We start from the raw sequence: 25,271 nt of genomic DNA, 5'->3' as shown, positions 1-25,271 counted from the left end.
CTAAATAAAAATTTTTATCAGCTATATTAAGTATATACTATATAAATTTTGTATTTCTAAGATATTAAAACCACATTTCAAAGGATTATTCCCATCTCTGCACTGTTTTAAGCAAATAGTTCCCATCATATTTAAATAAAATAAACCACAATTGTCGTTGGTGGGGGAGCTACAGGAGATCACAGAGCAGGTCCCCTCCAGACATGCATGGAGACAGTTTCTTTGTAATCTAAACATTTCAGAATCCAAGGCAGACAGGCAGCAAATAATAAAACAACATACAAGTGAGATGAATCCACTCAGCTACACCTCAGCTGTGATAATCTGCAAAAGGATTACATACAGGCAGAACTTAGGCAGCATCAAGGAACTGAGGAAAATGCTGCTGGGCACCACAGGCAAGAAACTGCCTGACTCCCATGACCTCTCCAATGTCAGCAGTCACTTTTAAAAGCAGCCTAAAATGAAATTCCTTACAGCCCAAAACATTTTATCGATCCAAGTACAAGTACTCCATTCTAACAGTGTTACTGCCCTCCGTTTGGATGTCCATATTCTTAAAATCAATCACAAGCTAAGACTGGCCTGATCAAGTACAGGGCAAGCCATTAAAACCAGAAGTTTAGTACATTAGGATCCATACCCCAACACCTACACTTATTGTGGTAAACTCCATTTTTACCAAGAATATTATTCAAAATATATTCTGCTTATAAACATTTTTCTTTTTGGTAGGTGATGCCTGGTAGTCTGGGCACTCTTATACCATTAAGATTAACCCAGCCACTTGGATTCTCTTGCAAAAATGTCACTTTAACTACACTGACAATAGAACACTGACTCTTCAGGTACTTTGAAAGTATTGTGTCCTTGGCAAGAAACTACCACACACAGTTAGTTAATATGGTTTAGTTGAGAAATTGAAATTCAGGCTGCTACAGTAACTGTTACTTGTTATTACCTGCAAAACAGGTGAAATAATTAGATTTCAGCATTTGCTCTTTCTTGCCAATTGCTGCAAATGGAAAAATTAAGTTGTTTGACCCTAAGTAACATTACTGTTTCACAGCAAAGCTATGCGATGCAAGTGTTAGATAGCAACATGTATTCAAATATCTGATTCAACAGCTTCTGGAGTGAAATATTCCATGACTATAAAAAGAAGTGAGAACTCTCATCCATTTGTTCCCATTATTGTATTAAAAACAGAAATCCTCAAAACTTCAAAAATATCTCAATTTCTTTTCCTGTCAACAAACCCTAACAAACATCTTACATGCAGAGGGCCACTAAAAAGGTGAATTAGCAGATTCAGCTGACAGAAGTTTAAGCGAAGGGCCAGAAAAACTTTAATCAAGGTCTCAACAAGAACCAGTTCAGTGATTCACACAAACATATAAAGTCCTTCTGATAAACTACTACATGAGTAATGTATTACTTCACTGAGGAGCCCAACAAGAGCAAGGAATATTGAGAAAAGAAAGCCACAGAAGTTGGCTCTCAATGTATTTGAAAGGCAGCTGGGCTGCTTTCACAGCTGCATTAAGTAGCCAGGAATCTGAAGCAAAAGCTCAGACAGTTTCAGATTATTGTAGACTTCCCTTACTGAAAACCTCTTATTTTAAACAAGTATATTCATTTACCTTTGACATGAAACATCAGATGCAAATATGAGCTGTTTGAAACTGGAAGAGAGACATCTTCATCTTCACCACTTCGTTGGCCAAGCAGTGTCTGATGCAACGACTGCCTGCACCTGACAATAACCAGGGTCCATCAGGAGTCCGACTATAAGCATAGCTGGCCATCCAGGCCCCAGTTATACATTAAAAATGAAAAAACAGAAACTGCCAGAAACATCAACCAGATACCATGTCAGAGGAGAAGACTGCATGATCTCTTGCACTATTAGACAGAATGGACATCTCAGCACTTAATTGTGGAATCACTGATTTAAACCTGCTTGGAACATACACAAACAGTGCAGTATTTCCACACACTGCTGGGTCCCTTCCATCCATGCTGTCTTCTTCATCCCTGACAGAATCCTAGCTAAGAGCCCTTAGGAGCCTTATTTGAATTGCAAAGCAAATACAAAGCAGTTAGTTGTGAATGACTTCTTGAAGGTGTATTGTGGTTAAGAGCAGTTGCATTCCACCATAAAACCTGGATGCTGCCTGTAGCCCTGGTAGCTCAAAGTGTGCAATGTGGAAGTTCACACACATCAGTCAACCTATGAGCTGGGACAAGTGAGATCCAGCTGGCATTGAACTCCTCATGTGAAGTGACAAACTTATTTAGACACATAAATTGTTTTCATTTATCTAGCAGTATCATCAGGGCACACAAGAAAGTATCTGCAATCTTTTCTGTTCCTTTCTCATAAGACAAGGAATTTTGTCTTTCTGAAAAACCCTGTGTACTTCTTTGTCTGGGGAAAAAAACCACTCAGATATTAGATATTAAATACATTTATTAAAGTGGATTCTGTACACTAGAATCAGATGCTAAGTTAATTATTTTACATTACCTCATTTTACTCATTCTATGTAACTAACCTGTGAACATGATTATATGGAATTATATAACAAAAAGTAAACCACAGCAAATTGACACAGTTTATACACCGCTTTCAAGAACCTGCTGAGAAGCATTCCTGCACCTGCAAGAAACCCTAACTCCTCTTAAAAAAAAACTTCATTGTTGAGTACTCTGGGCCTTCAGGACATTAAAGCATTTCTCTCTCACATGCTGACTGGAAGCCTTGCAGCAGCTGAAGCAATAAATATTGACAGCAAGCTGGCAAACAGCAGATAGCAGTGCTCTGCTCTCCAATTTCACCTGCCTCAGCAAAGACCCAGCCTGCAAGGGACAGCACACCCAGGGCCTCTTCAGCTCCATTATTGCTGCTCTGGCCTGTATTGAAAATGTGTTTTCCCCACCAATGCTGGTGTAGCTTTGAACATACCTGCTTTTCTATAGCACCCTGAGAACCTGAATCTCCTCACCACAACGCAGATACACAGCAACTAAGTTTTAACTGGCTACAAATCACACTGCAAGAAAATTCCAGCATCCAGTTCCATCCCGTCCTGCTCTTCGGTGATGCTTTGCAAGTCTTGCACATGAGGCCACACATTGCTTAATAAAAACTGAACAGCCAACTCAGACAAACACTGGAACAGCCACATGCCAAAATACAAGATACTCCTGACAGCTCATGAGAATCAGAATTAGTGAAGTGGATTTTAATTAGGAAACTGTATTGATGGCTGAGTTCTACTTTTCCCTCAATTCTCACCTCATATCCTCTACTTTGAAGCAGGATTATAGAAGCTGCAAGGAAATGCATTCAGACTTGCTTAAAGAAAATTGAAAACAAAACACTGTGACTACAAAATTCTGTCTTCCCACTGGGAGAAAGGGATCTTTCCAGCAATTCACTCCCTGCATTCAGACAAACTACAGATTGCTAGTTGGTTTTTTAGCAGACTCCATCCTGCTGCCAAGTTAACAGATTTTTAAACTGAGATTTGAAACAAAGACTTCTTAGTATAACCCAGAAGTTGAGCACTGAGTTGGACCTAGTTCTCAAAACTTGATCTTATGATTTCATCTGGAGCTCATACACTTTTATCCCTGCACAGACACACCTATGATTATGGGCTATGTTTAGATTTGTAAGAATTCACCAACATCCAGTGTCATCATTTTCTCCAGCACACAGCTTCACGGAGGGAGGGGTGGAGACATTCTCCACTCTATAAACATTTGCCTACTTTCAAAGGAAGATAGGAATCAAAACAAGCTTACCCTGTACTTCTAGCAGACACCACTCTTAACATGTTACATCAACCAACACTTCTGGAGATTCTTCCTTCTAGCTTCTGGTAGGTTTCCTTCCTCTTTGTCTACACTGAATGTACTTCATTTTGATGGTAATATCTGATTAACAACCTCAGCAAGCCTTTAGAGGTGGCAGGCACTCCCCTTTGTAAGCTTCACTTACCCAAAATAACACAAACCCTTCAGTATTCCACAACAGAAACAGCACCACATAAAATCTTAAGGCCGCCATCACTGCCCAGTTCGGGAAGAGATCTGCATGCCTGAACCAGATCCACCCACAGGAATACCAGCATTTAAAGCAGCACTGAGCTTTGGTTTAAACAGAGTAAACCAAGAGTTCTGCTCTCAACACCCTACTGCTGCCAAATCCTTCCATCTGCATTAGCTGCAAGATGTCAGCTTGGGCATGGAAAGGAAAAATTACTTAGTGCATTTAGTGAATCCTCTGATTCAAAAATTTCCTTTCAGTCAAACAGGTGTCCCTGCCTAGGTGGAACAGAAGCCACAATATTCCTGAAGTGGATAGCAGTATCCCCTTAAAATTCCCATACAGGGGAGTGATGCTCTTAAGTCTCAGTGCTTTGTTCTTTTTTGAATTAGTCCAGTTCTTTCAGGGAAAATGCTCACCATGCACAACCAGAAGAATGGCAGTAAAGGGAAGAGCAGGTCCTCAAAAGCAGAAGTGTGACAGAGGACAGCAGCAGAAAGAGTTAACGATAAGTTTGTCTGCGACATTTTATCTAATTTGATGCCATGTAGCACAGAACAAAAGACACAGACCTGGTGTTTTCAATTTAGTAGATTCAAACAGGCATTAAGAAGAAACTGATTTTCATTCACTTTCAAGGATTTCACCTTAAGGGAAGGTCTTTCAAGGATGCACATGGTATTTGTTGGCCTTCTGAAAATTAAATCAATTAAGCACAAGACAGTTCTTGTCAAAAAATTATTCAGAACATCCACAAGAAAAGGAAAAGTATATCATGAGACCAAAGAAATATTTGTCAGTAACACTGACTAACCCACTAGAAAGATGCTGCAGCTTTTGCTAGAGGTCTGAGTTTGCACTGATGGTTCTGCAGTGTCTCAGATCCAGGGTGCTATGAAAAAAAAAAGGGAACTCTAAAGGGACCTTGTTGTTTTCATATGGCATTAACTCGGGAGCACCAGCCATAGCTATCAACACAACTACACCCTCCAGAGCTAGAAACAGGACATATGCTAAGGTACATAACGGATGCTTTATGGAATAAATTTCAATTCTCTACTATGTTTAAGACATTTTAATGTTACTTTATTATGTGCACCCTTAAAGTACAAAAAATCGACTGTGCTTCCTTGCAATTCTTCTGCAATGCAGTATCTACCACAACTACAGAAATCTATAGAAAGTATTTTCAATCTCTGAAGGAGTTCACTGGTCCATAATGACAGCGCACCTAGAATACAACCCAACATCCAACCAATTAGTCAGAAGAAAGTGCCTACATTGACTTCTCAACAGGAAGAGATGGAAAAAGCTGATAGCTGGAAGAGGCATGTTAAAAATCACAGCTGGGGAAGGTGGAACCCTTCACCCCTCTGCTTTCAGGCAAGCCTCACTGGCAGGACGTGGGGCCACCCCACCTGGAAAGGGAAGGAGCTCCCAAGGCATTCAGAACCCACTTGAATCTTCCACCTTAAGGAACATAATCATGCAAGCCCGAGACTGAGGAAAACCTTTAGCAATGGGTTGGTAGAAACACCATGTCCCACATTCAGTATTAAAGCTCCACTGTGCTGCTTGGATCCAGCCCAGGACATTTCTACTCACCTGGGCCCACAGCTGCTGTGCAAGAACCACGCTGCTACCACAGGGAAAATGGGATTGTGCAACAAAACAGGGAATGATGAGCAAATCACCTCACTCTCTGCTCATCACAACACATCTAAAACCCCTAAACTGTAAACCCACATCAACATCACACTTTCTGCAACAAATCAGCAGGGAAAATACTAAATTTTATTAGGATTTTGCACAAGCAAGATTATATTCCATTAAAGAGATTATCCACTTTTTAATGTTGTCTTGATAGAGGACTTATGTGTGCCACTCTTCCCTGCTTATCATCTCCCAAATGGTGTCCTGGTAAATCTGCAGAAGGCACGTAAGTGACACTTTAGCTTTTAAGCACAGATGATACCAAGACAGTCTGACAATATCACAGCACTGCCAAAATTTACAGTTGTGGGTTTTCTTAAAGATTAAGTACCTGAGGATCAGATTGCTATTTTCAGATTTCATTCAAAATTTAATCTTAGGTCATCACAGCAGCAGAAAACTGAATTGTAACAGCCAGAAAAAACCCAAATAAAACACTCCAAAAATGATGGTGGATTAAAAAAATCTAATTATTTTGGAATTCTATCCCTCTCACACTGATATGCAGAGACACTGCTGCAGCATTCCAAATTCTGTGTTGGTTACATCCCAGTTACAAAGCGAGTCTCTTTAAATAGTTTGATAAGATTTTATTTAATGAACAGAACTCTGAAAACATTCAGAGAAATGTTAACTTTTGAGAGCTTTTCTTTTTTATTCACTTGTATAAGATCACATGGTTACTAGACACATGCATGCTAAATATATTACATGCTACCATGGCAGCAGGTCAGTTCTGCACAAGCTGCTTGTATTAAATTTCTCCTGTAAGTGACATTAGACTTTAGCTCTGCTCCAGCACATATAGGAAGAGGCTTCGCATTCCAAACTACCATCTGAAGGGGAAAACTATGCCAACACAGTACAAAGTATGCCTGTGCTACTTTAACCCATTTACTATTTTAACACACACACGCAAGCCTTGCATTTATGTTATCTATATTGTGAATTTTTCAGATTCAAGACTCCAAAGCTAATGGCTTTGTCATAGTCTTTTGCTATGAAAATTTAAGGAAAAGGTCACACAATTATAGTCTAGAATATGTGACACGTACAGATTGATTAAACTCCAAACACTAAATATCATTAACTGGGTAGGGTATTCAACTACATTTGAAATCTTTTACTGGTTTACTAAACTGCCTGGATACACAGTAACTACTAGAACACATTTTAAATAAGCATCATTGCATATTGTTATAACAATTTCAGAGCAGATGTTCTCCATAAAAGACAGTGACATATTAAAAAATCCCACATATTGTCTCTACATATATATTGACATGTCTAGAAATACACACACTGGCATATAAAAAGCACAAACAAATCTGAGTTGTCAAAATTAATAGAGCACACCCTAAAAATATTTCATCATCCTCTGTTACAATGCTTTAATATGTCATACTACAAAAGGATACCACTGCAGAGAATGCCAGCATAGTGGGGTAAGAAAGGCAAACTCTTCTAAAAGCAGCCTCTAGACCAACACAGGATCATGTATTCCATGGCTTCAGATTGGTGCCTTGGAGAATGCAAAACCAAAAGGGGAATAGACTTGATCACCAGGGTCAAGAGAGGTTATCTGTATTCTGCTGGAGGAATATGCATTAATCCTCTTCTTTTCCTAAGCACAGAGGAAAGCCTAACTCAAACACTTATCAGTAAGGGTATAATCACAACAAGCTTCAGCTGACGTTGGAGGCAGAGGGAATCATACAGACCTTTTGTAAATATTTAGGCAGCTAGCCCACATAAAAATCCTGGACTGTTGCTTCTCTAGTGCAACCATATCCACAGGGGGTAGGTGAAAGTTCTCACAGACCTACTTTAGCTGCAATTGCATGTTTGCACACCCTGACACTGCTCCTCTTAGAAATTTTGTGAGATGGTTCATACTTCATTGATCTTCCCTTTCCATTGGTGGGGACAGCTGGAAACCAGACAGAACTACCAGCAGGTACCAGCTTACCCACAATAAAGATCTGCTATGAGCATACCAAGAGAACAGGAAGAGGCAAAGGTAGATGTATGCCTGGATTTTGAGCAGATGATACTTTAAACTAGCTCATTATTCAGAGTCTTCCCTTAATTACTCTGCAGAGCACACCAGCATTTATCAAATAATACACTGACACAAAGATACAGAATACCACATTTTTACAGAAGGAAATTATTATAACACTTTTAATTTTAGTCACCCAAAGGTTAAGGACCAAACTGTAAAATGTCTGCAGTGCGGTCCTGATATATTGACCAGGTTTCATTTTGACATTAGAACTTCTGCTCTAAGGGACCATGCTGAAGGCACAAAATCATTTCTAATATAGAAGGCACTTATTTTTTAGCAGGAGAAACACTTCTATTAGCTACACAGAGAATATGTGTTCATTTAGTGTCACACATTAGCACATGATTGAGAGCCTTTATCCGGTCGAACAACGTCACATGGACCAAGTGCTAACACACAGCAGAACTCTGCCTGAAGCCCCAGCATCGAATCTGGGCCATCCTTGCACTTGCAGGTTTCTGTGCAGCTGCTGGGAAGAGCTCCCCGCCCCCCGACCCAGGGGAGCACAGAAGCTGTTGCTGCGAAGAGGAAAGAAAAAAATCCTCCTCAAGAAGCATTCTTCACCTCTGCAGAGCTGTCACAAACGTGAGCCTGGCTGAATTATCACGTTCCAAACTTGGCATTTGACTTGCTACTGCTCGAATATCTAAGTCATCCCTTTCCTATCTGCATCAGAGCTGAACCCATTTTTTCATTACATCTTATTTGGTATTTTTTCCACATTGATGACTTAAGAGGTGCAAACATTCTGACCTGCTATTAGCAAAGTCCCAGCACTGAAGAAGAGCACAACACAAATCCCAGCACACCAGGAGTATTCAATAACTCACACACACACTGGATTCCTTTCACAAAAAACACATAGAACTAAAACCAAGAGCTACACTGATAAAAAAACCCCCACAGAAAAGTCATGAAATAACTGAACCAGTAAACTTCCGTACAAAGACAAAACTAGGAATTGGAATCTACAAATACAACTTGCCTGCAGAAAACATATTTTTCATCTTTTTAAAGAACATGTTTCTGACTGCACAATTAAAAAGCAGCTTCCAAATTTTAGAAACTAAATAAAGTGTTTCTTCTGTAAGCAAATAATATTAAGGTGCCTTACAATCTTATATATCACATGCAACAAGTTTTGACTAAGAAAAATAAATGCTCAATATTATACAAAGCACAAAAAATTCTCACTGACCTTAGTGAAGGACTTGGAATTCAATTATCTGCAGCTGTGAAGTGCTACAGGTTACTCTTACTTCAGAAGCAAACAAAAACCATCAACAACAGGCAGAAATCAAAACCTATCCAACATGATTATCAACCAAAGTAGAGCTTGCATAATGTAAAACTATGCAAATGCTCTGACTTTCAGATCAGATAGTAATTGTTTTATTTCTCCAAAAGCGTTGGTACCTAATCAGTCAGTTTTGGAGCATCTGCTTTTCAAGACCCCAGGTGAAAAGAAGAAACAAAAATCTGTTATTGTAACATACCCAGCTGACAGATGTAGAATTGTATTCATGGAAACACTAAAAGCCATACCAGAAATGGAGGATATTAAGAAAAGTAAAAGAAGATATACTTGCCAAGAGTAGAATCCACAATATTTGCTTTTTCAGGAGAAAATACACCAGCACTTTAATAGGTAAATCTACCAGAGAACTTGCCATCTACCCACCAGGAAGTGAAATGAAAGAAAGCTCAAAAAAAAAAAAAGCACAGAAAACAGAAGGGGGTGTGGTGGAAATACTTCTTGTTTACTTGCAACTATAGAAAAAAAAAATTACAGAGAATAAACAGCTGAAATCCAACATATTCACTCATCCAGATCATCACACCAAAAATCACAGGCAGCACAGCTTCAGCTGCTTCCAGCACTTGCTTTTAGCCAAGTCACACATCACCCCACACCTCCTCTACTCCTGCCCTGTCACACTGACACAGGACAGAGCTCAAGATTGTTCAACTGCACCCAGGCAGAGAGATGCAGATTAAGGCATTTGCACAGGGTCAGCAAGGAATCCACTATTGCAAAGGCAAGGCACCAATCTTCAATTTCCTCAACGGCAAAAAAATACTCAAAATAAAGGAAAGGTCTGCCAGTGAAGTAACGTGCTGCTAATCCAATGGATTAGCAGGCAAATTTGAGGCACTGAGGTCTTCCAGGTCACAACCTGCACTTTTAATTTAACCCACAGGTATCAACTAGAGAACTGAAAACAAATGCAAAAGCACAGCACTTGCACTGGAAAATTATTTCTAATTTTTTATCTTGCATATTTACAAATAGCAAGAGCTAATGGAAGTAGTACTTGGCAGAATACAGTCCTCAGTTAAAGCTCTCAGAGTCAGGCATCCATTTGGTCAGGCCAAATTACAACAGGTAGAAACTGCCACCATCATCATCCAACCTGGCCACACCCCAAGATCTGTATGCTGGGCACTGCAGAAGCTTCTGTCACACATAAATACCAAAATTAAATGAAATTATTACATCCCCTGGTTTTCCCAATTTGTTAAAGGCCATCTGAGCCAAATCTTTCTTAGAACAGAGACATCAATCTAGACCACAGACAAGTTCTGGAACTGCAAGTTTTATTGAAAGCCACAAGCTTCATTGTAGTTTAATCACCTAAATTAAATACATAAACAAGATTTCAGTTTTTAAAAGGATGACTGACTTAAATTTGCTGCATTAATCTACTTTTCAAGGCATTCCATGCAGCAACACTTGCTATACCAAAAAAGATTAGTATGTTCTCACAACACACAAAAAATGACCAAAACACATCTAATAAAGAAGCAAATGGAAAAAGAGTAAAAGTTGGTGGGTGCTGTCATTTGCTTTACTGGAACACATCAAATAATTGCAGCACTGTTCCGCTCAAGATGTAAAGAAGAGCTGAGACAGGAATTCACAGCTACAAACCACAGGAGACCACGTGAGAAAATGTATCCACCTCAAAAAGCAGGTGCACTGCCATCCACATCTTGCTAGTGCATAATCACAACTGAACATATTAACCCAGTTTCCCAAAGCCTTAATGATGACAAATATGACACTGAAAACATGTTCTTCATTAAGAAACAGGTTTGCCCCATTTAGGTGCTACAACTAACGAGCATTTTGTGAAATGATGGATTTTCAAGCAGTAGGGATAATGAACTAAATGCTTTCTGTGTGCTATCCTAACATGCCACTGACTGGCACAGTTACATTAAATGAGTTTAAAGGTGTTCTGTATACATCTACCTATCTACATTTATCAAAACACAGCTTTACTGTTGATCTGAGAGGGGATCTGAGGTCTGAGGGGATCAGACAGACTACTTCCCCAAATTTGGACTACTCCAGAAGACAGATCTAATGAGTAATATTTTTCCTATTGTATTCCTCTTCAGTACAGTGTCCTGCCAAGTCTTTCAAATGACAGTGTTAAGATAAGTCCAGGGAGTTATTTTACAGGAAAAATAGACAAGGCCTGTTAATAGGATACACAGACCTCAGATGGGGGTGAAGGATCTTCTAGTTTAGGAGATTTCATACATAAACTGCTTGAGACTAGCAAAATAGCACTAGAACTCAGAAACATTTTTTTAAAAATTTTCTTTAAATGGTATGGATATTACCATTCCTCATTATCCAAATGACTCTGAGCACCTCCAGATCAAGTGCATCTACCCACAGGCAGAGTACAAACCCCAGGCAGTAAGAAGGCTGAAACCAGAACTGCAGAACAGCATCTCAACCCGCTGGAAGTTGAGAGCGGCAATCAGAGTGCAGATCTAAAGCTTCGTTCATCAGATTGAACAGTGAGACTTCAATATTTATTGTGGATCTAAAAGAGAAATGTACAGATCCACAAAGAATGACTGCACACATGCTCTCTAAACAATGCTAATCCAATTAGGTATCACTCATTTAGACAGATACATTGCTTTAATTATGCTCAAATTGTCTCCTATTGCTAAAATGAAAGTTAAATAATTAAATTTTGTATGTGAATACAGCAGAGGAGAAGGAGACAAAGACTTGGATTCAAAAGTTCATGTGATTGCCAAAAGGGGAAAAAAGACTGTTCCCTACACACTCAGGAACCATTAAAACCCTTCAGCATTTTTTGCCAAACATGGTTTCACGTATTTTTTTACAGCACTTCAAAAGGTTTTGCTAAGGCAACTTGTGTATTGACAACAATACAGCCACCACACTGTATTATAAAGAAGACAATAGCAAGATCTGAGTAATGTGTATTAAAGAAAACACATTCACTACCATGGGAACCCTGTCAGAATTCACCACTACTGCAAGTCATCCACAGGAAGCTTTTCTGTGCTAGACTTCCCCTCCTAATAATCTCTCTACTAATACCTCTAAGACATAAACATTAATATTATAGCAGGGAACAAGCACACAGTGCCACTGGCCTACAGCATTTTCTTCTAAATAGGTCTAACAGACACAAGGAGACGGCAGAAAGAATTCTAGAATAAGATCTCCACCACTTACATCATCGGTACAGCCAAGGATTTCACTGGAACATTGACACTAATTCACTGAAAACTCATTGTAAGCACAGTTAATGAATGTGGGAGAAACCAGGGAAAAAAGAAAAGAAAGGAAAAAAACCCAACTCCATACACATAACACAAAGAACCAAGCATGACAAGAAATGTCCCAAATCTCACTGGAAGCTGACTTTATCTAAAGAAGTCTAGGAAGTCTCACTGGAATAAGTAGACCTTGTAAAGTATTTGTTACTAAATTTTTAGTAGCAAACTACACCAGACTAAAACGAAGCTTAGACCAAGCTTTTGGGATCCACAGCTTAAACAGGAAGAGAAGCAAGTTCCCCCTCCCAGCCTCAGTTATAGTGCAACTCTGTCTGCATGCATAAGGGCACCAGCAACAGCAACAAAATAAAACCAGAGTTAAACATTAAACTACACAGAGGACTTGCCTGGTGACAGACATTTACAGGAAAAGCTCAAGGAACATTGCAGCATATGCAAGACATGAATGTATAGTTAAAACTCCTTTTCTCACTTCCTGCATGGAGGCAGTACATCAAATCGACCTGGAAGAAGAACTCAAACATTACCAGAAGAATTTGTTTTTAGCTATGTCTTGCAGAGTCCAAATTAGTTTTTCAATGAAGGTCTGCAAACTCAAATGTAAGAAAAGCATCTCTTAGTAGATTGTTTTGCAGGGTTTGAGAGATGAAAATGCAGAACCTAAAAGCATAAACACAGAAGTTTCATTAGACTCCAGAATGAACAGGTATCAAGCCAAAGAGAACAAACCTTCCCTAAAAAGCATTTTACACATTGAAATAACAGAACTAAATTTTCTCCTTGAAGTCAAGGCTAGCCAGTATTGGAGTGCTCTAGGATGAGCCACTATTTCAACAAATAGGGAGCTGTGAAATGCTGAAATCCACTTTTAATCAACAAAAAACACATGGGAATGGCGCATAAATTTAGGGAGTTTATGAATTTCAGAAAAAGTGCTCTTCTACTGAAATCTAAAGAAAGGGACAGCTCTCAGAAAATACAGAATAAATCACATCACAAGCAACATCCTGAAGGTACTGTAGATCAAGTTCCTTTCCCTGCATAGTAACAAGAAACAAAAAGTATTCTAATCCCTTGTTCAAGATTGTAGCAACCACAATAGCAACTGCAGCAGCAGCTTTTCCAAGAAAGGCATTTTAAATGTAGAGTTTACCCCTCAGAACTGGTGTACCTACAACAATCTTCATTAACACATGCAATTATGCCCTTAAATTATAAATTATGTCTAAATTTATATTGTAATCTGTATTTGTCTAGAGAGATGGAAATGAAGACAGAAGACAAGACAATTATAGAAGTATGAAACCCAGAGATACAGTCTCAAGGAAGTATAAATGTTAATGGTTGGACACTTGAAACTTTAAAGGTCTCAGACCTGAAACACTGGTAAGCTTGAACCAAGGCATCTGAGGTAAGATGAGGCTCACTCTCTCTGAAGTGTGAGGGCTGATAAACAGAGCCAGACACTAAAGCTACAAATATAAAAAACGACCCAAGGAAAGGAACTCAACTGGAACTTAATTTTTTTTTGTTTCCATTCCATTTGTATCTTGGTTGAAACCAAGGAGAAGCTGCTTTCTAGTTACTTTATCAGGCTGTTGCCAAATTCCTGAAGGAAAACGTGTAAATCCTAGCACAGGTGAGCTGAATCATTCATGTTCAAGGTCCACTTATATCTTCAAAAGATTTTCACCTACTCCTCCCTTCCTGCTGAGTGGCCCAAGCACTGACACATCTCGGTGGTTGACAGCGTGTGACTGGGGCTGGGCTGGCTGTCCCGTCATTGTCCCAATACTGCCACCAGATCAGACTATTTTAAGATAAGCTAATTATGCCACTGAAAAATCTTATAAGCCACTAAGACTAAGCAGAGGAGACCACGAAGAATTAAAAGCAGAGAAGCACAGGTTAGACAGAAGCAAGAACTGTGATCTCAGCTCTTGCAGATAAGCCTGGAGGACTCCTTGTCAGATAGCAACTCTGAATTTTAGGCTGTGCTTGCTTTCTCCTGCTTCTACAGTTCTAACAAGCACAAAAGGAACTTCACACAAAAGGCTGTTGCTCCTTACACATTCAGAAAATTAGTCATTCAAGGCTTAGAAAAACAACACAAGCAAACCACAAAGGTCTTGGTGTAGGCATTATCTACATGCATGCAAGACAGCTACAAAAACCAATTTAGGTGCCTTAAAACAAACAGATCTGATGGAAAATCCTCAATCAGGATTTTGTTGCACAGAAAGATTTCAAGAAGTTTATCAGATCATCTTCTCATTAACATTTCATTCAAGGACTGAATGACTCAAAAGCAGGTAAAAACTTCTTTTGAGAACTACTCAGCCAGTACCCAGCAATATTGTGATAGGTTTTATTACAGAACAATTCAGCCCTTAAAAAAGCTTGTTTTAAAAACTGGATCCAGAAAGTCCTACATAAAGCACAGATATGAGCATCACATGGGGGAGGAGGTGAGGTGGGGGCTTTATCTAAAGTTATTAATATATCTTAAGAAGATAGGAAGACACAAGGAAGAAATTCCAACTATCTTCCCATACACTTACAAGCAGGCCACATCAAAATGAAGATGTATTTATTTTGCTGAATGAATGAATTCCAGCCTAACACGATACTTAGAACAAATCAAATACATTAAAACCAAAGCAAATTAAGAAACTGAATGCAGTTTTACATCACCCCAACTTTAAGTTTTATTTTAATAAAATTAAATAAAAACTTAAAATAAGAGTTTGCTTATATTAGACTAGAGCATCATCAATGATGGCATTAAAATCCTGAAGACAGAACTATTTCCACAGCTTTATAACTCACTTTTTTAATAAAATGAGGTTACTTGACCACAGTCTATTCTCCCTCATTAATGGCTTCTGATTATATTGGTCAGTTTCAACCAAGTGCTATATAGCAAATGCATCAATTATTTTTGAGATTTCCCAAAAGTGCTGCAGAATTTTTGACCTGGCACTTGCAGAGAAGCCCTGGGCAGAGCAGTGCCCTGCAGTGACCAGAGGCAGCAGGTCCTGGGGGATGCCTGGGAAGTCAGCAGGCACCTGTGCTCAGCCTGGCCACAGCTGGCACACATTTAAGATACGGGGAGAACTGAAGAGAAACACATTCAAAAGAGGGGGTACTCTAAAAGACCAGGGAATTACAGAAAAGTTGAAAAATAAGGGAAATGGAAACTCTCCAGGTTTTATTATTTACAAAATCACTTCTTGACTATTACAGTTTGGACTATTTGAAAATTTACTTCCACCATTTCTCCATATTTTCATAACATAAATGAAATGGGCTACAGAATACAGAATACAAATTTTCATATACACACTGTCTTTGTTCTTCCCTCTTCCCCATACCGTGCTTTACTTGCTCCTCAGCAACCCAGCCATAGAGCTGGAATTCTTTTATCTCATGCAATCACACTGGTTACGCTTGCCTAGAGCCAGTGTTAACAGGACAGTCTACAGATCCTTTAATGACTTCCATCTCCCCCGAGACAAAAATTAGATGGTGAAAAGAATAAAACAAAAAGGCAGCAAAACCCAATGGCACCCAAGACTAACACCAGGTTGGCTGCAGCCTCGGCTTGCTCCGAAGCGTTTCTTCAGTCCCGTGGCAGGAGCTGATGGTTTCGCTCATCGGATGCTCGGCCAAGCCCCCGGGGCTGCACGGGCACGCCGGGATCACCAGAGGGAGCTGCGGGGGCTCGAACGGGGCTGCACGGGGGACCTGGGCTCGGATCACAACCTCCTCACTCGGGGCAAGTCCTGCCCTCAGCTTTGAAGAAAAAGCAGTTTTTGCTTGAGTCGCTTTGTAGGAGCCTTCTGATCCCCTCTCCCATCGCAGCTTCTCAAGGGAACGACTCTGTCACTTCCTGCTGGAATCTGGTGCGAGTTTTACATAAGCACCTTGTGCTAACACACGACTCGTTGTAAATACGTGTGTGACAACAACGAGGTGCACGGACTAGTTCAGGGCATCCTCAGGAGAGAAGTGTAAAAACAAGGACGTCACCAGTAGGCTTAACTCGACAGGACAGGAGTCCAACTCCTCAGCAGAAACACAAGGGGAAAACTGCAAACAGAGGCACAAGGGTCTGCAAGCCACTGAAGCAGAGCCGCCTCCCAGCGAGGGCAGGCCGAGGGGACCTGCGGGAAGATTTACTGGAAGCAGCTTGGGGATAACTGGGGGATATCGGGTTGTATTTCATCCCACCGGGAACCCAAGTCTCCTTTGGAGATAAGCCCAGGAAAAAATTCAGCCAGGAGTCGCCAGGAGCATCAGAATGCCATGACAGAAGCAGTAGCTGAAATTTGCAACTCACCCATTACCCTGTTTCACCTCCTGAACAAACCATTAGTCTTTTAAGGTACTTTCCTCCTATTTTGCATACGGTACCTAAATGACTCCAATATTCAGGAATATTCCATTTTAAAAATCCAGAATTTCCAATCGTTTCAAACGTATTTTACTAGTTTCTCGAAGATACTGAGTTAGCAGTCATAAAAAGACATATTGGCCATTACCTTTTCCTTTTTTTTAGGGGAAAAAAATCATTTATCAATTAAGATAATTCTTGTTGTTTCTGCCCTCCTCAAATTTCATCTGATATTAAACCCAAAACAAAGCCTGGAGAGTCGTCTTAAATTTCTCTGTGCTTCACTAAGAACAAGTGCTTTCTACATTATTTTGTAATACAGATTTGATAAAATAGCTTTCAAATTTCAGTTGTTCCAATTGATAATTTTTTCATTTTTTTTTTAAACAGCTGTTCAGGTTAGCAGTTTTCATATTTGTGACAAAGGAAACAACAAGCACCTATTTAAAACTCATTATTATTCTATGACATCCAAAGCCATTTCATGTTCCACACGCTCCTCGGGAATTTTCAGGGCATTTGTGTTCATAATTACAACTTCTGCAAATCACCCATATTCCATATCTCCAATATTCAATAAATTCTTGCTTCCATCAACTGACCACATCTCTCTTGAGCCATCCACGATTTTGTCTCCTTCCCCTGAAGGAGGAGTTCTGATTTAGTGCTTCCTAATGGAAACCATGAATACTTTTACTGCTGGCACTTTTTTCATAGCCCAACATCTCTCAAAGCATAGATCTTCCCATACATTTCAATGACAAAAATGTAAGACACACAATTTGGAATGCTATGAACAAAGATAAGGAGGACAACAAGAAGACAAACATTAAAAAACCCCAACACTCAAAAGAAACACAGGAGGATATTAACAAAGTCTCTCGGAGGAAATCCTTCTTCTGCACTCAAAAGCTTCAAATCCCCGAAGCCAACTATTCAAGTAAATATGTGTATTATTAAACTCAGACTAACAAACATAATTTGACAGCCTATAGGCTCAAAAACTGTAGAACTGTTATTCTTTTTTTGTAGGCATCACGTGAAAAAAATTATCCTGTGCTGTACCTCTGACTTCCCCTCTTTTACCCTGAAACCGAGGGGATTCTGAACACAAATTTAAGACACCTGACTTAATTAAAACCTCATACCATTACACAATAATTTCAACAGCTTCAAGGAAAAATAAAAATTCTGAAAATTTAAGTTTATTACCCTCAGTGCCTGACAAGATAATAAAAGAACAATGATGATGGAACATCCCCTTTTCTCAAACACTCTCAGAAGACTCATTGCTTTGAAAGCTCACACTGGAAAGAAGCAACATTTTTAAACCACTCTATACACCAAATTATTAGCAGTCATCCTTGTCAGCTCACAGCTTTTAAAACAGGATGCATGCAGTCATATCAGGAAGAGGCAGTTGCTTGTGAAAGAATGATACCAAAAACAAGATGTCCCTCATGCTGATAACCTCATACAATGCATCTGAGCTATACCATACAAGTTTTCCACATGATGGCCTATTAAATACAATTTAGAACATCTGGAGAAAGATAACCACTTAAAAACAGTCACTTTTTTGATATCTGAGGGGGAAAAATATTACAACATTTTCTCAGGTCTTGGACTCAATTATTGCAGAATTTGTGTAACACAGGGTGTAAAGTCACATTATCCTGACACCTTCCAAAAGTTTCTCTAATGGACATTGCCAAGACAAGTCTGTTGTGCCCTTTATGACCCCTCACCTTTAGGACATGTGTGCATATCTGAGTCCCTGAAGGTTCAGGCTCTTGCTTACTTTCTTCCCTTACAACTGTTTCTAATTCTTCCATATCATAAAGAACACTAAAACAATCTCCTCTGAATTGTTTCTCAATTCTGTATGCCACAATCGTCAAGAAAGAAATGTGTAACAGCACAGCCCCAGCACAGCTCATTTACAGACATGCTTACACAATTATATAGCTGAAAGTTTAATAATTTAACCCCCTTGACCTTCCAAACACGAAGTGATCACAGAAAACGAAAAGCTCAGGCCTGTCTATATTGGTCTAAAACCTCAGCTCTGGTCCTGACCACAGCCTGCAAGTGTCACTGCAGGTACAGATGACACATCTGCTTTACAGATTCCCACAGGTCTATAGTGAGCTTTCAAACGATAAAAATAACACCAGTCCAGTCCATGAAATCCTAAATTACAGTGTCAGAGGCAATCTGGTTTTCAAATGAAACGGAGTTACACAAACACTCAAAGAGATTTGAAATAAATGGGGAAAAAATCCTTCTTCACCTCTATTATCATCATAAAAGTATCACGAGCACAAACCCATCCATTCTACACACCCACTCTTAGGTGATCTCTGACCATGACACATTTTTCTCTGAGTCAATTAGCTCCTGATTAGAAAAAAAGGAAAAGATGCTTTGTCATCAGTGCCTGGTACACAGACACCTACAGCAAGCATCTTTCCACGACTCTGCTTGGCTGCTAATTCCTAGCACCTACTTTTTATCTTACTATACTTCAAATAGGCATGCAACAATTCTCAGCAGCTCCCAGTGAAATCACAAAGCAATGCAGAACACATTTTCAAGTTTTCAGGTTGGCCCATAAGGACTTTGCCAGAATTCAAAAGCTCTCCAGGGACAGAGGCAAATATAACTGGGAGACCTACCTAATTAAGCATCACTAACATTTTGAATATAAAGTAGTTAATTCCCTGAAAAATAATTCAATTAATCACACTCTTATTAAGAGGGATGTATTTTCTTCTGATCATAGAGGCACGCTTGTACTGCTACAACACACGGAAGAAAAAGCAAAGTTCTCCCACAGAAAAGGTTCTGTATTCCACTGCACTACAATTTTGAAAAAGACTGGTCACAAAATTTAGCCTGCCTTATTCTAATAAAATTCCTTCCTAATTCTTCACTGTAGACTCAGAATAAAATGAGAAAAGAACATATATAGAGATATACACATAAAATTATATATTGTGTATATATAAATATATATATTCTATATATCATTTAAAATAGTCTAACTAGGTGATTATCTTGGACAGGCAAGGGTGAAATCTCAGGAACAGACGAGTCTCACAAGATATCAATTCTTCTTCAGTGTCAAATGGAAATGAGAGTACACAGTACAGGGGTTTATGTTTCTAAAGAAAGTTACATATTAAATATAAAGAAATTTAGAAACACTGCTGCAGAATCGATTAAAAAGAAGCCAAAACAATACTGTTCATTTAAAAAAAAAGAATCAATGCCTTAATATGGGTGAAAAAATTTGTTCTTTTCAACTCCCTAAGCAGTAACTTGAAAGATCAAGTGTTAAAATAAGAAAGCACCAGATGAGGGGAGTGGTCAGAGGTAGAAATCTAGATCAGATGCTTACTTTCAAATAAACTAAGCAAAATCTATTATTGCAGACTACGAGCTCATTATTTATTAGCTGGTGTTCTACCACAGAACACATGCAGGGGGGAGGGGAACTGTCATATTACACAGGCTGGGTTGAACCCTCAGTAATACTATTTTGTTCTGTTACACTGGATACTGCCTCAAGGACCTAAAATGTGTTTTGATCAGCTGTCCAAAAAAAATTCCTCAAGTTTTTTACTGGAAGGTCAACAAAGCTAACTCGGGGGAGAAGTGAAAGAATGTCTTGTGTCATCTCCCAGACCTCCTAAGACACCCAAACCACCTTGCAAACATCCACGGGAAAAACCAGCTACCTTTATTTATTTCACATCTGCGTGCACATTAAACCAAGGGGATTCTGAGTATAAATTTAAGACACCTAAATTAAAACCTCATACCACTACACTCCTCCAAAGTCTTTATTCACCTCAGCGGCAGGAGCAAGAGTTAAACTATCCCCTCATCAGCACCACCTCAGTAACAGTGACAAGTCCATTCAGGTAATCACTGCTGGGCCTTGCCGTGCACAGGGAAGGCGCACAAGAAAAAAGGGAGTGCTGTGTTTATATCCCCTAGTTACTTCACCAGAGCTGAAGGAATCAAACCTGAACACAAAGCACCAATTTCACCCATATTATCACAGACAGAGATTCTTTACTTTTGTTCCATTTGATCCATTGAAGAACACATTATTACACATGTGAAATAATGCCTTTCCAACACAATAAATGTGAAAACTTAAAGCGATTTGTGCATTAAGAAGCACATACATTGCCACATGATGTTCCAATTAATTCAAAGGAAGATTCGTTGCAATGAGAAGGAAAAGGAGATCCCAGGGCTTTGCACACATTGCCAGGCTGCTGTCAGGACTGAGTAGGCCTAAAGCCCAAGGTTTACACAGAATATTTAATCCTTTAAAAATAAAAAATCAAGAATTTGGTGAGGACAGTAAAATGCGCTAATGGTAATTTTTAGAAAACATATACTTTTAAAAATTCATCTAAACCCCACAGACCTGTCTCAAGCTAGGCATAACAAACCAGTTATAACTAATTCAAGATATTCAGGAAAAAAAAGTTGCCAAACTAATACAGATTTGCTCATTACACAGCATTAGACTACACTTCTTTCAGTACTCTGGAGAATTAATCAGCTGTGTTTTGTTGGGAGGGCATGGCTGAGAGCAGGCAAGGTAGCACGGCATTGTTCACAGAGCTGAGTGGTGCCTCCAGGCTCTCTGAAGCAGCACTTGGGCCCAGAATATACAGAATGACATCAACAAGTTATCTGAGAAACGTGGCCAACATTCTAAAATAAACCCATAAAATCTCTGCTGCCCACATTAACCAGTTTAAGGTGAACCACACACACTTCAGCTCAAAGGTTTCTAAATAAGATGAGTCTTCTGCCATAATGAGGCGTTTTGTTCTCCAGAATTATTTCAAGTTTGAATGCAGCCATGTCCTCCTCATTGTGCTAGTCCAACATGACTCAATTTCTCTAAGTTCATAAAATTCAATGTTCGCTTTCTTCTCCATCTGCGGTTTCACAGAGAAAGAAACTCATATTAGAGGGCTCTAAATCCAGGGATCTGCACATATGTGCAGCATTCCATGGCACCACTCACTCAGAGGTGAGCAGTGACCACATCGGTTTAAACACACACTGAAAAAACACAGCAGGACAAGCAAACAGCAAAAAAGCTGATGCATTTCCACCACCATCTCCAAATGTCTGCTCACAAATAAATTACAGAAACGCTGCAATGTTCAAACTGGTTTAGATCAGCTCCAGGGGCAGAGAGAAGGAGTTTCATGCACACCAAAGCTGTCCTGAGGTAGAGCCTGGCCCTGACATTGAGGGATTCTTCCCATTTACGGATGATCCCCCTCTGCCCCTCCACGTGGACCATGCCAACTACAGATGTGGGAAAGAATTATGGAGGAGAAAAATAACTGACCAAGGCACTGGGTTATTTTCTTTATGAAATCCCAAACTGAATGCCCTCAGTCAAAAAAGGCTCATCTCCAGCTGCACAGCACCATCATAATCCCTTAATATCTTGACAATTTGTTCCATTCTCTTATTTTTGATTTGCTGGCTTAACAAGTATAGAATTTTAAAATATCATTGAATAATGATACCCTTTAGTGAACAAAAGCACCGACATTACATCCTTTATTATAATTTATTATAATCCTTTTAAATTATGTAATTGAATAACATGTCATTTTGCACACATTCTAACACCTCAATGAAAAAAAAAATAGTTTAAATGAGGAACTTCACACTTCTCCCCCAAATGCAAATCACCTGTGAGATAGGAGGAAAAAACCTAAATATTACATTCTCACATGTAAAAGGCATTTTAAATAATTTTAAATAGAGACATAATAGATGACAGGAATGTTGCCCTGACATCTTTTGCACGGGTATTTAAACACCAGATACCAATAAGAAGACACCAGAATTATCTAACAAAATACAGCTGGCTAGTTCCTAAAAAAAAAAAAAAACCAAAAAAAAAAAAAAAAACCCAAAAAAAAACTTGCAGAAGGAGCAATTGTATGTAGACAGTTCACATAATAAAGGTTGAAAGCTCATAGCCCTCCTCATGCTAGATAAAAATTTCCCAGACTGTGAAAATGGTTTTAAATAAATACATTTATATTATCAATTCCATACCAAACCACTTTATTTTCCTTACTACTGTATACAAATTATTCCTTTTCCTTCCTCCTCTGTACTTCCCAAAACCCCTTTCCCCCACTGCTCATAACAATTTTAGTCGTTGTATGGCTATGGGACACAATGTTTTCACACTAAACAATTTTAAAAACCCTCTTCTTAAATTATCTTTTTTTTTCCCCTACACAACTCCAATTTCTCAACTCTGAAATTAATCACCTGTCAAACGAGGCACTATGGTCAGTTTTTCTGAGCAATTCCACTCTCCTCGCCGCTTAACATCTCAAACGCAGGTAAAAATTTATTGTAAAAGACAGCTCCATAAACTTAAAAAAATTAGTCTTCCCAGTCAGAAGCGGACCAGTCCTTTTTCCTCACGACTTCTGCCGCCGAACACAAAATCCTGCTGGCAGCACAACCCCGCTGTACCTTCAGCCTTCTCCCTCTGGACAAAACACCCTCCGGTTCCCACACCAGGAGCGCTTGTCCCCCTGCCATTCCCAGCACACCTTCCTGCGGCGCACACACAACTCCTTGAACCGTTCCCAGCTCCCCCGGCCGACCCCCGGCCGCTCCCGCCGGCGCATTCCACGGACGGGCTCCCGGGGAGCCTTTTCCTGTCGGTTCCCCGCTCGCTGCGATGTCGCCTTCCCCAGCGACACCCAGCACAAAGGGTCCTTTCCCCGCACCCCGGGCGCTCCAGGGCCGCGTACCCCACCCTCCTTCGCTCCCTCCCGCCCGGTCCCCGGGCAGATCTGCCGGCCTGGCCCATAAATGTCCATCCCCTCCCGCAGGAAGTTCTGGGGAGGCCCCGGGAACTCGCCCACCCCGGGACCCCGCCGGCTCCCCCCGCTCCGCTCCCTCAGAGCGGGATGGGGCCGGCGGGGGGGGGACCCTCCTTCCTTTCCCCCTTCCCCTCCCGCCAGCCCCTGGGCCGCTGCCCCCGGCCCTGGCCGAGCCTCGGGCAGAGGGAACACGCCCCGCTGCCCGCGCGGAGCCGGGACCCCGGGACCCCTCGCTCACCGCCGCTCCCCGCTCGCTCCGCTCCCGCCGCGGCTCCTCAGGAGACACTGACACCGGCGCACGGATACCGCGCCGCGCTATTTTTGGGAAACAAGGCCCGACCGCGGCCGGAACTACAGCTTGTCACTCTTCTTCAGTGTCCTTCCGCACGTTTCTCCGCGCAGCTCCGGCAGGGCCAAGGGCGCTCAGCGGCGCCGGGCAGGGGCGGAAAGGAACGGGAATGGCGAGGAGGGGCTCGGTGCTCCCGCGGCGGGCGGTGGGACGGGCACGGCCGCGCTCCGCACTCGAGGCATCGCCGGATTACTTTGTTGGGCCGGGGAGCGGCCGGGCCTACATTCCTGCCCGCCGACCCGCCCCGGAGTGACGGCGCGCACAGCCAATCGCAGCGCCCGCACGGAACATCTCGCCAATCAGCGCGCAGTTGGTGGGCGGGGCGTAGCGAAACGTGGACGCCTTGAGTGACATGGGAGCGCTCAATCAGAAACGGGGGGAGGGAAGCGATAACCAATCAGAGCCCAGTAGGGGCAGGGCCGTTGGGAAGGGAACGCCCCTCCCGCCCGAGCTCGGCGGACGCGCATGCGCAGAGCGCGGGGCCGGGTGCGCCGGCGGTGACGCAGCGGGCCCGGCCCGCCCCGAGCGGCGCCTGCGCCAAGGCGGGGCCTGCGGGGCCGGAGCGCGGCCGTGGGGCCGCGGGGCCGCTGAGTGGGGCCGGACCCCCCTGCCGAGCCCGCAGCACGGCACTGCCCCCACGGACAGACAGCTCAGCTGCCCCTGTGTGTCACCCTCTGAAACCGCCACCGCCTCCACAACACACACACACACATATATACATGTGTATGCAGACGTGTATATATGTGTATATATATAAATACACACTCTATACTCTGTAGGTACATTTTTATGTATGGTGTATCTATAAACACAGTGTGTCTAGTATATGGAATATATATACACAATATATAAGATATATGTATTATGAATATATACACTAGTAGATATTATATAATTGTGAGAAATAGCCACTGGTAAAATTGAACAAGGACAAGGTTGTAAAATCAAAACTATTAATATAAAGTCATTACACTATGAAATATATAAATATATACTATTTAAATAGTATATATACTATTTTATATAGTATATATACTGTACATAATATGCATTATAAGTACATGTAGGATATAGAGTACATGTACACTATATTAATTCTACCCTATATCTTAATTATATACAAGATAATCGTATGTATAATGACTATCTACTGTACAGATACAGATTTAAAAATTAATATTTTTCTGCCTGTCCTGCTGTGAATC

The 25,271-nt window shown here is 40.8% G+C and overlaps 1 protein-coding gene across 6 annotated transcripts in view; it reads right to left on the bottom strand.

Moving 5' to 3' along the window:
- The window catches only part of MEF2A (myocyte enhancer factor 2A), an 81,500-nt gene extending 57,375 nt beyond the window's left edge, over nt 1–24,125 (bottom strand). For 2 of the 6 annotated variants that reach the window (XM_084214087.1, XM_084214091.1), the window contains exon 1: nt 23,956–24,112. The gene's annotated coding sequence lies outside the window, so the exon portion shown is untranslated. Of the gene's footprint in view, nt 1–23,955 lie in introns of all 6 variants that reach the window. The other 4 variants (XM_084214088.1, XM_084214092.1, XM_084214090.1 and 1 more) reach the window with 4 other exon arrangements.
- Nucleotides 24,126–25,271: the final 1,146 nt, after the last annotated feature.

This window comes from Fringilla coelebs (genome assembly GCF_963513975.1).
Source record: "Fringilla coelebs genome assembly, chromosome: 12".
NCBI classification, from domain to species: Eukaryota; Metazoa; Chordata; class Aves; order Passeriformes; family Fringillidae; genus Fringilla; species Fringilla coelebs.
This window is presented reverse-complemented; position numbering and strand designations above follow the sequence as displayed.